Source organism: Gavialis gangeticus, unplaced genomic scaffold, assembly GCF_001723915.1.
Source record: "Gavialis gangeticus isolate Ggan-Ray unplaced genomic scaffold, GavGan_comp1, whole genome shotgun sequence".
NCBI classification, from domain to species: Eukaryota; Metazoa; Chordata; order Crocodylia; family Gavialidae; genus Gavialis; species Gavialis gangeticus.
In genome coordinates this window covers 121,487,068-121,495,948 of record NW_017729024.1, presented here as the reverse complement: position 1 = coordinate 121,495,948, position 8,881 = coordinate 121,487,068, and the positions used below count along the sequence as shown (strand labels likewise).

At 44.4% G+C, this 8,881-nt stretch overlaps 1 protein-coding gene across 2 annotated transcripts in view; it reads right to left on the bottom strand.

The window, feature by feature from the left end:
* RFX3 (regulatory factor X3) overlaps window positions 1-4,914 on the bottom strand; it is a 299,582-nt gene extending 294,668 nt beyond the window's left edge. Inside the window, exon 1 of one of the 2 annotated variants that reach the window (XM_019517634.1) lies at window positions 4,711-4,914. The gene's annotated coding sequence lies outside the window, so the exon portion shown is untranslated. The remainder of the gene's footprint in view (window positions 1-4,710) is intronic. The other variant, XM_019517633.1, reaches the window with a different exon arrangement.
* Window positions 4,915-8,881: the final 3,967 nt, after the last annotated feature.

Here is an 8,881-nt window from a genome sequence, read left to right as displayed (position 1 = left end):
AGAGAGAGAGAGAGAGAGAGAGAGAGAGAGAGAGAGAGAGAGAGAGAGTGTGTGTGTTAGTTACAGAACAGGTAATTATTCTAATATCTTTAGCATAACACTATATAGAGGGACACCAACTTACTATCTGAAGAGTCACAGAACACAGAAACATGGCCTTTCCAAAAGGTATTTAAATATCTATGTTATACAAATAACCTATATATTATGAATAAATCAGTGCTTTTCCATTTTTTTTTCTTACCGTGTTTCAAATAACACAGCACCCTCTGGTGCATCTAGTGGAAGAAATGTAACAGACTAAGAATGGGCACCAGTCATTGTTCTCTACACTAATAAAGAAAATAATAGATGGAGGGCATAAAACCTGAAACACTGCGGTTCTCACATTCCAACTTTTTCTTTTCCAAACTTTTAAAGATTAAACAAATGTACTGTAAAGCAACAATAAAAATAAGGATGTTCTGAAGATCAAAAGACACTCAAAGGGGAAAAAAAGACACTTTGAATTCATTTACCGTTCCATTTAGTAGGGATTTTTGTAATGACTTCTTTTATATTGTCAGGTTTAGTAAAAACTAGAAGTCAGTTACTTAGCAAGCTGTTACTTCAAAGTTCCAATTTTCTTCTTTGGCTTACAAGGAAACAAGTTGTTATTATTTTTACCTATACATATTCATAAGCAGCTAAATTATATTCCTCAGTAACGCTTTCACCTCTTTAAAGTTTGATAAGAGGATTATCAAAAAATGTAATATGTAAATATGCTATGAATTTAAGACTTTGATAAAATATAGTACTTATTAAAATATATCCAATCACTGGAAAAATAGTTTCCTATAAAAGTACATTTTGTTAATGACAAAAGAGGAGGATGCCACCTGCTTTAGATAGCCCTTTTGTGAGCCACTGGAAGTCTCAACACAAAGCACCAGAAATGAAAGTGACACCTGTTTAAAGCAGCCATCTGTCCCTAACAAGATAGATTTAGTCAAATCAGTCTATCCACTTAATCTTAAATTTCCAAAATATAGGCATACATTGCACCTGGGAGCAAAGAGAAAACTTAACTTCCTCTCACAACCACCTTTAAACAAAAATGCATAAATAATGGGAAACATATAGCTGGTGGGAAAATGCGTCCTTTTAAAAAAAAAACATGCAAATTTAAAAGCCTCATTAATTTTTCAGACTCATTCTTAGTAAAAATAAATAGTTTCATTCATAATTTAAAAACATACTTCTTTGGTATTCTAATTAGTCTATATTCATCTGATGCAGAGCTTGATTTAAGAATAGCACTCCAGCTCTCTACCATAACTTTGAAGTTTCCTTTTATTCCCTGTATATTTGTGATGTATTAACAACCTATAATTTCAACTGTAAAATGTGTATGCACACACTTTAAAACCAGAATGTGCCCTACACGTTTTAAAAAAAAACACTCTCTCTTTAATATTTCATATATGAATGTCTGGTGCTGGTGACTGGCCATTGGGGTCTGCAGGTGAAAGCACCACAATAGTTTTAAATATTAAAAAGAAAAAAATTCATGAAAAAAAAGAAAAACTGAAGAGCACTAGAACACAAAGCAAACACTATGATAAGAGATTGCCACATTTTACACACTTTACAGAAACCTGATTTTATTTTTTACGTACAGAAAGGAAAAAAATAAAATAATCACACTTCCCATTCAGTGTGTAAACTTTTTTTTTTTTTTTTTAATGTAACACTATTATTTCTGGGGATTTTTTTTCTTGTTACTAGTAAATTGTTCTATTTGGGGAACAAAGAAAGTGTACAGTAGTAACCAAACAAGGCCTAACAACTCCAACAGATGAAAAACATCTATTTTAAACTACATAAAAGCAGGTTATGATTCCTGTTTTATTTTGAATACATCACACTAAAAGGTACATCTACTCTAATACAAATTAGCTCACTAAAAAGAACACCAGAGCATATGAAACACAAAGGCTCAACGAAGCTATCTGCAGGTTCATAAGATTGCACATTTAATCATGCTTGTTCAACTACATTTTCTAAGCCACAAACACAAATAAAAATCATAAACCATTTTAGTGTCAAAAGACTATCTAGCATCATAAACATCTGCTATTCTGAAACAGGAGGGCAATGGGGAATTGAAATTCTTAAAACACATAAGAAACATTAAAATGCAAGGTGGGAACAAATAGTTAAAGATAATTTTCTCAGTAAAAGTCTGTGATGCTTACAGATGCAACATGGTAACATTTTCAGTTTCCTAATACAACAGCTGCTTTAAGTAAATACAACTGAATAATACTAACAACTTCCTGTGCCACAACATACCTTCTTTAACTACCGTTAAAAACCCATTGCGCACTCCCCCACCATCCAAAATAAGAGTTCAGAGTTCAAAGCCAGTTCCCTGTCCTTTGCTGATTTGGGCCTTAATCCTGAAATATGCTTTGCAAAGGAGGACTTCTGGACTGATGCAGTACTCCAACAACCAAACTTTGCTGATATAGAGGTCCACCGATGCAGAGCAGCTTGCAGAATAAGTCTTACCTGGCAGAACATGTTAGATGCAGAAAACACTTTCACAAACTGTGAATTGCAAAGTTGACTCCTTGAAAGAAAACTAATAATCACTGATTGGAAATGTATATGCAACAGCTCTACTATAATAAATTGAATGAATATTAATGACCTCTTTCATGTCACTCTTTAAAAAAAAGTATTTTGAACTTCTCTCAACGCAGCATTAGTATTACCATTATTTGAGGTGTTTGTTGTATACAAGAACAAAAAATGAGAATTCAGTCATTCACTGAAATCTATCATCTCAATTGCATAATGTATATATGAAAACATATTTGGAAAGGAGTACTGCAATAGAATTAATAAGCCTTAGTGAAAAAATAATATTAGTACCACTAACACATTAATTATCTAACCTGCCCTGCACTTGACAATCCCTGGAATAATTGACACTACCACATTCTTCAGAGGCTGCAATGTCAAATAAATCAATAGCTTTCTGTTGGTGTTGTTATAAGGAACAAGATTGCATTTGATGCAGCGCTTACAAACGTAAAGGTGGAGAAAAATATGTTCACAATTAAAATAGCAGGCTTTAAATAAAAATCAACAAAAATACCTGACTGAAAAAGCATCACTTTCTTCCTGTCACGTGTATTCAATAAAATAAGGAAACAACTCTTTAAATCATCTGTAATTTTTTTTTTAAACACAAAAGACTCTGTTAGCTGTAGAAACCAACCTTATTTGTGGCAACTGATTTAACATCATGTCCAGAAGGGGGGAATTTAGATGTCAAAGTGTTTTAAAAAAATTGTCATGATAAGATACTAAAAATGTACATTGTGTCAAAAAAAGTAAATAAATTAGTAAATAAAAAAGTAAATAAATTAACAGTATTTCAGGTTCAAAAGGTGTATAAGTTCCTTAACAACAACATGATTTCTATTTCAGCTCCCTGGGGAAAAAGGAAAGCCACCAAAAAAAAAATCTTTTGAAGTAGAGTAGCTGTGGTAAATAAGATTGCCAAGCAAGTTTTCCTAGCGCCCTCTTCTCTCTTTCCTTTCTCTGTTGCTTTAACACACAATGTCTTACTACCACAATGAAAGTGATTAGGACTCCCTTCACTGTGGGGAGCTTAAGGAAATAGAAATGGATGCTCTAGCTCAGCCATCTCCACACGGGGGATAATTTACTGTGGATAAACTACAAAAATACATGGACTGTATCCGGATTAAAATTACGTGGATGAAAACTTAAAAAGAAACCCCAAAAGAATCTAACAGCCTGTCCCAGCAAAGCAAAATTGTATGTGAGCGGAAGCGAATGTAAGTGTGTGAGCAGGAGCATGTGTGTGAGCATGAGCATGCACAAGGATGCACACACGTGTGTGCCTGTGCATAAGCCTGCATGCACATGCATGAGACTGAGCATGAGCGAGTGTGAACGCAAGCATATGAGCACACGTGTGCACACGCATGAGTGAACATGCATGCATAAGTGTGTAAGTGAGTGAGCATACACATGACCATGTGCATGCAACTGAGTGAGAAAGTAAGTGTGTACCAGTGTGAGTGTGTTTGAGAGTCAGCACCATGCTGGATGGGGTCACTGGTTGAACAGAGAAAAAACAGTTTCTAGTACAAAAGAAAGCCCTGGCTGGTCTAAAAACAAGCAGGGAACCTGAATTGCACACGCAGAAGGAAAGCACCTGGTCAGTAACAAAGCACAGAACAAGTGCAGGGCTGGCGGGGCCATCCTGAGACATCCCAAGTTCACAATCCTGGGAGGCTGGCCAGCCCCCTTCCCCTCCCCACCGTAAGAGGGCACCAGGCTATCTCAGCCCTACCCCACCTAAACCCCCACACGGGGAGAGGCAAAACCGGTTCCTGGGTGGCTCATTTCTGTGTTTTGAAGTCGGGCCCGGGCTCCCCCCGCAGCATCAACCCCCTGCAAACTGGGAAGCACCGTCCACAAGGGCCCTGGACACAGCCATGCCCCCCGCACACACAACACAACACCCCCCCCCCATTAAAATGCCCCCTGCGGGGCGGGCACCAGCAGCCGGACAAGGAGGGAGGGAGGGGGCCGCGCCCCCCGCCCCAGCCCGCGGGGAAGCCGAAGCCCCAGCCCCCGCCCGGCCCGGCCCGCGCGAGGGAGGGAGGAAGGCGTCATATCCACCTGGGCTGCGGAGGGCTGCGGCGTTGTCCCCGCTGCTGCTGCCGCTGCCGGTGGCGGTGCCGGTGGCGGGGGATGCTGAGGCAGGGGGCGAGGCCGGGGGTGAGGAGCGGCAGGAGGAGGAGGAGGAAGAGAGGAGCGGCTGTTGTTGATGGGTAACAGTCGCCAGGACTACGGTGACTATGGCGCTCGATTCACAAGGCAACGGTTGCTATAACTCACAAAAGGGAGAGAGAGCGAGCGAGCGAGCGAGGGGAGGAGGCGGCGGCCCCGGCGGAGAGGCCCGGAAGAGGCGGGGCCGCCCGTGACAGACACCTCCCGCGCCCGCCCGCGGGGGGCGCTCGGCCGGCGGGGGAGGGGCTACTGACTCTCCCCTCCCCCCACCCACGCAGTGTCGGTGCCGAGCCCCGCGGCGGTCAGAGGCGGTGGTTAACAGCCGCCCCGTGCAGAGCGAGGGGGTGTGGCCACAGCCAGCTACTGCTGGCGATGCGCTCCCCGCCTATCTCACCCCCCCCCACACGCTTGGAACGTCATTTCCGTCTGAGCGCCCGCCCGGGCTAAGGGCCCGGATGTGAGGCGGCGCGAAGGGGGGGAGGGGTCTGTGACCCCTCCCCCCCTCCAGCCCGCTCTCCAGTCCCGCTGCTTCCCTCCCCAACCCGCCCAAGCTCGGCGCCTGAGGAAGCAGTAGACTAGCGGCGCGCGGAGGAAGTCCCGCCTCGTGCCAGGAAAACGGCAACGCGGAGTCGCCTCCGCGCCTGGCCCGACCCGGCGCCATCTTAGAGCGGGGGTTGGGGGACCCCCCCCTAACGAGGCGGCGGTTGCGGTCGTTTCCCTGCGCGCACACACGGATCCCCCTAAGCACCTGCCTCCCGGCCTCGCCACCCACCCAGCTCCTCTGACGAGCCCCGGAGCCGGCCCAAGGACTGTAGCCCCTTCCCGCCCCCCTGCCCTTTCCCCCGCTGGGCGCTTCTTGAAGGTTGGCCTGTCACCACAAACAGAGCAGGCGCCAGGAAATCTGGGGCTGGGGCCAGTGACGAGCCAACCGTGGACATGCTGAGGTGTGTGTCAAATTCATGGCTGCTCTTAGGCTTGACTAGAAGTTGGTTGGTCTCCCAAACGCTGTGTTGGGCAGCAAAAAGGAGAAACCCAGTGCCCAGTTTTGCACAACCACATGCCTGGCATCTTTTCCCCAAAGGCGAGCCCTACACCCAATCTGGCTGCATTTACGGAGAGGTGTCGCCAGCCTTGGCGATTTTCCAGGTGCCTAAGCCCAGCTGCAGAAGCATGGCAAAGCAGGAGGCTCCACAGCCCATTTCTGGGTGACTGTCCCGTGACCCTTTGCAGGTGTGATGACAAGCCTGGTCAGCAAAGCAAAGGAAGCCACCTCCCCTAACTAAACCAATACTGAGATACAGCCAACCCCCACTTCATGCTATTTCGCTATAACACTCATTTTACATAGATACCCGATTCCACTTAGTGCTCAGCAAGTTTCATTAGGGTAACCATACATCTGGGTTTTCCTTGACATGTCCTTTTTTTTGGACCCCTGTGCTGCATCCAGGTGGTTTTTAAAAGAAGGGCAAATGTCCAGGTTTTCTGGTCTCCCAGGGTGACTGCTTGGGGCTGGGAGCAGCAGGCAAGGTGATTGGTTGGCAGGGGTCATGTGCTCCCTATACAGGCTGCAGTGAACCAGGTAGAGTGAGAGAGAGTTGGCATGTATGCAATGTAGGACCTGCTTGGGCGGCAGGGCTGAGGGGCAGGGGGCTGCAGGTGGGGAGTGAGGAGCACCAGCAGGGCTGGGCAAGGGGCTACAGATCAGGGGTGGGGGGCAGGGGGGATGGGATGGGTGACTGTGGGTTGGGTGTGCAGGGCACTGGCAGCACTCAGGGGCTGCAAGTCAGGAGTGAGGGGCACCAGCAAGGTGTGTGGGGCAGGGTACTGTGGTTTGGGAGTGAGGGGCACTGGCAGGGCTGGGGTCAGTAGGTCCAGAGTGAGGGGTAGCAGCAGGGCTGGGAGCAGGGGGGTATCTTGTCAGTGAGGGGCAACAGAATGGGCAGAGACAGGGCACCAGCATGTCATTGCCCCCCCCGCCATCATATTCCACTCCCCCTACCACCCAACAGGTATCATCCTTTTTGGACCTGGAACCCTAGTTTTATTATAATGCTTACAAGCATCATACAGCTGGCAGCAGGTTTTGCTTAACACTATTCCACTTAACACTTGGTTTTTTGGGAACCAATTAAGAGCGCTAAGCAGGGGTTGTTTGTGCAATTAAACAAAGCACAGGCCTGAAAGGAAACATTGTAAGTGAAGACCATACATTACATGAATTAAATATACTATATCATAGCTTTACCATACAATATTAGTAGTAGCAATAGAAGTAACCAAATGTATTAGATGTTATTTTGCTATAATAGAAACATTTATGTTAAGCTACTTAGGTAATTTGTAAAAACAGAACAGCCTTGTCAGAGAAGACCGTAAGCTACAGTAAAGAAGAAACAGGCCAGTGTTGAATAGCATTCCATAACTGACACCTTCTAAATTTACAAGAGATCTGATTCAGTCCAGTTCCAAAAGTTTCAGAGAAACAAAGACATTTAAAGAAAACCAACCAGAGATCATTTATTAGAATATTAGAATCAGCCATTTATAAATATTGGGTATTGGAGGAAAACTTGGGAGAATTTAGCAAATTCAAGAATACCTACTGCCAATCCACACACCACCCTTCTCCCACCTCTCAAGTCTCCCCAGCTAGTATAGGTGAGTATCTATGTTGTGCTGTCACAAGTAGCCAGATAGACTTTGGGAAAAATGTTTAGTTCTGTGTTTCAAAATGCAAGCAAATAAGTCAGGCTGTAGACCTGTTTCTGCCTCTTTTATCAGTAGCCTGCCCACAAGGATACCTGTAATCTGGGTAACAGGGGACACACTGTGTTGTCTGGTGCTGTGAACACATGCTTATCCTGGCCTGGAAGTAGTATAGTTGCATTCTCATGGCTTGGTGCCCGAGCCAGCTAATAGCTGTGCCTTACATCACCATGTGCACCTAGCTATACTAATGGGCTCTGCTGAGAAACAGCCCATTAGCCTGGATGTTGTGCTTGTGGCAACTACAGTAATGGGCACTAGATGTGGTGGAAGCAAGTGAGGGTTCTGCTGGCCTGTAGAGTATCCAGGATCATGTTGAAGATTTTGCTTCTTAAAAGTTTGTTCCTTTACATCTCACTTCAGGTACATCCTTTACCTCTTACATGTTCACCTTTAGCGCACCTGCTCTCTCACAAGCATGTCTTCTCCCTGTAGAAAGGGGGAAGCAAAATGAAGTGAAGGAAGGGACGTATATGCATTAGAGATATATAGATTGACTTTTATTAGTAAATGTTTAGGATTGGGAATCCAAAAAGAAAGATGACAAAGCCGATAAGGAAATACAGATCGCCGGAGCGAGGGATTAACAATAGAGGGATGGGGGTGTGGAGGGGAACACAACTAGGTTACAGGAGATACAATGTTAGCCAACTAAGCCTGTGGGTGAATACTACACTACATAAATTCTCCACATCATCTATGCTCTTTACACTCAGCTCTTATGTCCCTGTACGCTAAGAATTGGGTCTAAAGCTCCCTTGTACACCATGTCACCCTATTACATCTCCACGCATAATCTTGTTGCAATCCTTGTTCTGTAAAATCTATATACAGCCATCTCCCATGATGAATATAACTAGTAATCCATGGCTGTACTCATGCCTAGTAAACACCTCCCCGTCACCAGGTCTTTTGCAATGCATATTTATTCTCCATCTTTTATTCCATTACACCCTCATAAACACTGTACCAATAATGCACTGTGTAAACACTATAGATCCCTTTTCTACCCATACACCCCTTCTGCCACCTACATTTTCCCAATGCAAGTTTCAATTCCCTACATGCATGAACTTCCCCTTACATACTTTTTAACTGTCTCATATATCCTGTATTGCTAACCTACTGCATATACAATGTAACTCCCTTACCTATTCATACACATCCTTTATCACTACCTACATCCAAAATGCTTGGAAACCTTACATATATTATGCAGTCTGTAGTCCCTAAACATATAACATTCCCCTTTAACTCTTTACATACCCTTCATCCATGCCATACAGCATGT